Genomic DNA, 7,267 nt, shown 5'->3' on the forward strand with positions numbered 1-7,267 from the left:
TGATTATAAGAAGGTCTTTAGTGGATTCAGAGTGTATGTCCTTAAAGGCAATGTTAAATTATTGTTCAACAATTTTGCACTTAGTAGAATACCCGGTTGGGTAGAAGCAAGTTATTTATAGCATGTTGCTATGACATTTAACCATGTTTGTAACGTTCAAGTGTCCTCACCTCCCATAAAGGGAAGCTCTGTTTAAATATGCTTATTGTTATTGCACTCAACAAAACTGTATGTCTTTTTGCTAACTTGTATTGTTGTTTTCTTCCCAGTCCCGGAGTACTGTGTTTAACCAGGGGGGAGTGCAGCGTCCCAGAGTCCTGGTCGTTGCAGTACTGTGGCTCCGCCACTAAGGGGAGCTATGGTGCGTCTGATGGCACTGAAGGAGTTCATCTGATCAGGTATCACAGACACCAATACATTTCACAGTCGGGCCTCCGGGGGGAGCTAAGGGTTCTATTCACTAGGCCACTCCCCACCATAGTGGGTAAACTGGGGGTCAGGCAGGAAGTTAGATCAGAAAGCTGACTGGGTTGGAACCAGGCAACACCTTGTGGCAGAGGGTGTTGTGGGGGAAGATACAGTAGGGTCTCTGTCAGGGGTGGGATCCTGACAGAGGCTTGGCAACTTGAACGAACGTAACGGGACCGTGCCTGCTCAGCATAGCGGCGGTGCCCAAGGAAGGATTAGAAGCGAGATAGATTGTGCTGAGTGAGAAACGAGATCACGCAAAAGGAGAAATACCAGTAGGAGTCGTGCTGTAAGACCGAAGCAACATCCTACTGAGGCGCACTACCGGTGGCCGGAACGCCGAGGGAGTATCATAACATTCAGCTTCAAGCAATACTCCAAACAGCGGCAGGACAGTCAGTCATAGGCGGGCTGTCTCACCTAAATCACCTATGCAGTCTTGGGGGGCAACTTGTGGAGAGGGGCGACTCTAGGGTCCCGGAAGAGCTCCGAGCCTACCCGTCAAACGGGTGCCGTCCCAACCAGAACACCAGGGAGGGACGGAGGATTAGCAGAACATCATCTAATCGAGTTGTGAGGGAACTTAAGAAACAGACACAACAGTTGTGGGGACTTTCTGTAAGCACAGCAGGGAAGGACCGCAACACATAGCGCTAGAAGGAAGGCACAGATTTCCACCTGCTAAGAGAACTCTGGAGGTGCCATTGGACCGGCCGGACTTGCGCAGCCTGGTTATCCGGATTCCGGACTGAGGACCCAGAGATCTTCAGTAAAGAGGTAAAGAGACTGCAACCTGGTGTCCTCGTTATTTACTGCACCGCACCACTACAGCCTCACCACCACCTCCACCCGTCACATCCTTCACTGTGCGCCCCTCGGCAGGGTCACGGACTGGGCCTAGCCACCGTGACAACCCCAGAGCAGAGACTCAGAGGCCCGGTACCGGGTACCCCTCGGCCCTGCGGCAGTGGGGGCGCTACAGCAATATACTACGTGGCTGGGCTATATACTACGTGGCTGGGCTATATACTACGTGGCTGGGCAATATACTACGTGGCTGGGCAATATACTACGTCGCTGGGCTATATACTATGTGGCTGGGCTATATATATACGTGGCTGGACGATATACTACGTCACTGGGCTATATACTACGTGGCTGGGCAATATACTACGTGGCTGGGCAATATACTACGTCACTGGGCAATATACTAAGTGGCTGGGCAATATACTACGTCGCTGGGCTATATACTACGTGGCTGGGCAATATACTACGTCGCTGGGCTATATACTACGTGGCTGGGCTATATACTACGTGGCTGGGCTATATACTACGTGGCTGGGCTATATACTACGTCGCTGGGCTATATACTACGTGGCTGGACAATATACTACGTCGCTGGGCTATATACTACGTGGCTGGGCTATATACTACGTGGCTGGGCTATATACTACGTGGCTGGGCTATATACTACGTGGCTGGGCAATATACTACGTGGCTGGGCAATATAGTACGTCACTGGGCAATATACTACGTGGCTGGGCAATATACTACGTGGCTCTGTGCTGTATACTACGTGGCTGGGCAATATACTACGTGGCTGGGCAATATACTACGTGGTCTGTGCAATATACTACGTGGACATGCATATTCTAGAATACCCGATGCGTTAGAATCGGGCCACCATCTAGTACAATATAATGGCCCCACATAGTCCTCTATACAGTAAAATGGCCACACCGTCTCTGGCTTCATGGGCCAAATATGTTCACCCTGAGGGCCAGTGTTTGACGTCTGTGCCTTAAAGTAAATGGGGGAAAATGGAAACCCCAGATTTGTCGTATTTCAGTTTCTGCACCTCCCTACAAAATGCAATGAAAATATCCAATGGAAAATATTAATAAAAATGTATAAAATTAATTAAAATGAAAAAAAAAAAAAATGCTCAGCACACAAAGAAAACAAAACCCAAGCCCTCACAGCTATGTAGACAGAAAAATAAAAAAGTTATAGATCTGGGAAGCGACAACTGAAACCAAATTTTTGTTTTACATTTTTTAAACTCCAAAAAGGCATAACGAATGTAAAAAATAAAGTCAGAATTGCATTTTTTCTTTGCTATTTCACCAATTTGTTTCCCCCTTTTCAATACATTATAAGGTGAAACTAAAAAAAAAGATAAATCCTGATACGGCTATGGGGACGGGAAAATGAGAACATTAAAAAAGTGACGGCTTTCGGAAGATGAGAGGGGAATAAAAGCATTAAAACAAAAAAAGAAACCGTGATAAAACCGCAGCATTTAAATGAGGCCCGGAGGCTCATACAGTGCGGCACCGGGAGAGCGGAGCACAGCCACGGGAGGAGGCGGGACACGGCACACACGTGCTGCTGGGGGCGTGGTCAGAGCGGGGTGACTTTCAGCTGCACAGTGCACCTACTTCCGGTAACACTTCCGCTGCCCGTCATGTCATCCACCGGCGGCCGGGAGTCTCTGCTGTCCCCGCAGTCTTTGCAGAACTGCTTTACCTGCAGATTATTGTGCGGCGGCGGCCTGATTGGTGCCGGAGGCTACGTGTACGCTAAAGCTCGGAGACACGTGGTGGGAAACATGAGCTCAATGGGCACCATCGCTCAGATCATGTTTGCTATGGGTAAGCTATAAAAGAGGCCGATGACAGCCAATCACGGTAGAGAAGCAGACAGTGCAGGAGGGATGTCATCCAATCAGATGAGAGTATTGGCGGTGGTGGAGTAGTGGCAGCCAATCAGATAAGAGTAATGGCAACGAATGAAATGAGAATTGTGGGATAATGCCAGCCAATCAGGTGAGAGTAGTGGAGTAGGCAGCCAATGAAATGAGAATTCCTTCTGAAATGGGGGGGCTCTAGACCCCAGATTTAGTGATCTCTGGGGGTCCAGTAAATACATTTTTTTCTTGTTTTATTTGGGCCAAGCCATTTAAAATGGATTTCTAGCAGCTATGATTAGTTTGGGATGAAATAATTCCCTCATCAATGCCCCATAGCAGCCATTAGTCAGAGCACCGATTGTCAGGATGGCTGTGGGCCACAGAAGTCAGACCCTCAGCTATTTTAAAAAAAAAAATATATATATATATATATATATATAGACAACCCCTTTAAGTGTTGTAAATATCATTGATCACAATGTTCTGTCTCTCAGGTTTGGCGGCATTTGGAATTACCATTCTAGCGAGGCCACAAGGTTCACCGCCCGCTAAGTAGGGGACGATCCGGTGACGGTGCATCAGGCCGGGGATCGCACCGCCCGGGTATTAATGACTTGTCCCCTGGCCGGCAGTCATCTTCTACAGCTGCCATGGGGATGAGGAGCCAAACATGGCAAGATGGCGCTGGGGCTTCGGTCTTGTGGCTGGAGACCCCTCTTGATGCCTGAAGACCGCGTGCCTGACATCATGTGACCCTTAAAGACTAGTGGCATTGAAGCCTATGAGGCGAGATCGTCTGCAGCTGATAAAAATCACCCACTAGTTGCGTAATGCACAGCAATGCCATCACCACCTTCATATCACTGGGTGGTCCTGGCCTAATGGGGGTCCCTATACGTCATCTCTACTGACCACTGCTACTGTGACTGTCTGAGCGAGCACCCAGGACTTCTCCGTACCATCGGGGACTAGTGAATCAATGCCACCGCTTTATCCAGGACTGCTTCATGGCCTCCGCGTTGTAATGATACAATAAAGATTTGTACATCAATAAACCAACGCCCTAGAATGTTGCATTACCGGTTGTTTGTGGTTTCTTAAAGGGGGTGTATATTGTTATCTCTAATAGGTGACAGCTGATCTCTGGTCTGAGACCAATTGTCGTAAGCCCCTGCCATATGTGCACTGCTCAGAAAGCCGGAGCGTGCGATCTCTGCAGGAAAGCATGCACAGAGCGGTGTACCGCTCATAGAAAATCTCCAGGATCTGGCGTGTTCATGCTTCAACTACACGCTACTTCTGTGGAGGGCTGGCATTCGTGGGAATTAATAATTGGCATTATTTAATAAGATGTGTGATTGTATCATAAAAGACCCCCATGGGGCCTCTAGAGGGAGGGGGTCTTAGAGACCTAAGTACTGTTTAACGTATGGTGGATCTCGGCTCGGTCTTCATTGTTAGCTCTCAGGTCTTTATCCCCTTTGCTTGCTATCAGCAGAGCAGTCTGTTATGGGTGGTAAAAGCCGTTCTCATGACTGAGAATAACAGCCCCCTGGTGTATACTGCAGACCCCCTGATGAGGTGTTATCTGAGCATGCTCATGTCCTAATGAGTCCCCGCGGCTGCATGTCTCGTGGCTGTTCGATAGCTGCAAAAGATGCAGGGATTGTCAGGGAATCTCTGCATATGTTGAGAATGTCGAACAGCCACGAGACATGCAGCCACAGGGACTCTAGCGTTTTTTCGAGCGCGCCGAAAATACTTCAATAGGACACAAGCATGCTCAGATAACACCTGATCCGAGCCCGCGTGCTCGTCACTATTCAGCACAATTCACACTTCAGGATGTAAACCCTCCCCATAAAGATCAGCGATGCGGCACAGATTAAGGGCATTTGTCTTCAGGAAATACATTAAAATCAGATTTAAACACTAAGTTATTTTATCTTTTTTTATGTCATCATCTATATTAAAAAGAAAAAAAAAATCTTGCAATTAACACACTGGCCATAAGGCCTAATGTTAAGACTATTGCTCTCTGTTGGTCACATGAACATTAGCAGCAACAGAATGATTGAACTTGTGTAGACGCCTTAACTGAGCAAGCTCTAATCATAGCAAAAGGTCATTGTTAATGGAAGAGGAGGTGAGCTGTGACATCGCTTATTCTGAATAGTGGATCTGCTGTTAACACTTCCATAGACAGCTCATCTTCTGTGTAAGCCCGCAAGGGCAGGGTCCTCGCCCCTCTGTATCAGTCCGTCATTGTTAGTTTGTTTACTGTAAGTGATATCTGTAACTTGTATGTAACCCATTCTCATGTACAGCACCATGGAATCAATGGTGCTATATAAATAAATAATAATAATCTTCTCTCCCTGTTGTACAATGACTGATAACACCTCTATATACAGTAGATAACACAGGATCCACCATTCACAATAGGTGACATCACAGCTCACCTCCTCCTCCTGTACAATGACTGATAACACTTCTATATACAGTAGGTAACACAGGATCCACCATTCACAATAGGTGATGTCACAGCTCACCTCCTCCTGTACAATGACTGATAACACCTCTATATACACTAGATAACAGGATCCACCATTCACAATAGGTGATGTCACAGCTCACCTCCTCCTCCTGTACAATGACTGATAACACCTCTATATACAGTAGATAACACAGGATCCACCATTCGCAATAGGTGATATCACAGCTCATCTCTCCTTTTTGTACAATGACTGATAACACATGTCACAGCCTCGGGTCCTTACCCGTCTGTCTGCGTCCCCGGCATGGTCCCTCGGCGGTTCACGCATGCGCAGTCGCGCTTCCCCTGCCACTGGGTTCCCTGGGAAGTCTTGACCCGGTGGCCCCGCCCCATCATGGTGGCGCCAACTGGGTATTTCAGCTCGGCGTCTAAAGAGATAAGACCCGTTTATCGCGGTGGCGCCAGCATCCTTGCTGGTGTCCTTCCTCGTCCTCAGACCCCGTGTCACTGCTTCCCTTGCTTTTCCTCTGACTCTGCCCAGTCCGCCTTCTCCATGCCTCAGCCTAGCCTGTCTTCCCGACTTCTCTATTGTGCCTGTCGGTCCTGTGCCCCTGCTGTACTTGCCTGCCGAGTCTCTGCCGCACCCGCTTGTCTGGTGTCTTTGCCTTGTCTGCCTTCATTCCCAGTTACACCTGCCAGCTCTGTGTCTACCGCAGTCCCTCCAATCCTGTATTCCGTGGGTCTCTGTGTTCTCCTAGCCTCGTCTCCTTACATTTCTCTCATTGTTGTTACTTTTTCCCTCTCTTGCAGCATCGAGCCGCTGCCAGTCTCAGGTGCTCCTGGTTCCGCTTGCCTCCCATATTCCTCAGTTCCCGTTAGTTCTCTGCTCATGTCTACTCCGTCCTCACCTCGGTCCCCTCTTTTCCCTGAATAGCCCTTAGTCGCCCCTTTGGCTCCAGCAGTTGTGGTTTCATCCCCCTTGGGCCTGCCCCTAACACTCCCTGAATAGGGGGTGGTTCCACCTGGTCCGCTCGCCCTTGGGGGCTCTGGAGCCGCAACCCAGAGGGTCCACTTCCGGGTTTTCTCCTTAGAACCCCAACAGTAACAACACCTCTATATACAGTAGATAACACAGAATCCATCATTCAGAATAAGTGATGTCACAGCTCACCTCCTATACAATGACTGGTAACACCTCTATATACAGTAGATAACACAGGATCCACTATTCACAATAGATGATATCACAGCTCACCTCCTCCTCCTGTACAATAACTGATAACACCTCTATATACAGTAGAGAACACAGGATCCACCATTCACAATAGGTGATGTCACAGCTCACCTCCTCCTGTACAATGACTGATAACACCTCTATATACAGTAGATAACACAGGATCCACTATTCACAATATGTGATATCACAGCTCACCTCCTCCTCCTCCTGTACAATGACTGGTAACACCTCTATATACAGTAGAAAACACAGGATCCACTATTCACAATAGATGATATCACAGCTCACCTCCTCCTCCTGTACAATAACTGATAACACCTCTATATACAGTAGAGAACACAGGATCCACCATTCACAATAGGTGATGTCACAG

This window comes from Ranitomeya variabilis, chromosome 2, assembly GCF_051348905.1.
Source record: "Ranitomeya variabilis isolate aRanVar5 chromosome 2, aRanVar5.hap1, whole genome shotgun sequence".
NCBI lineage: Eukaryota > Metazoa > Chordata > Amphibia > Anura > Dendrobatidae > Ranitomeya > Ranitomeya variabilis.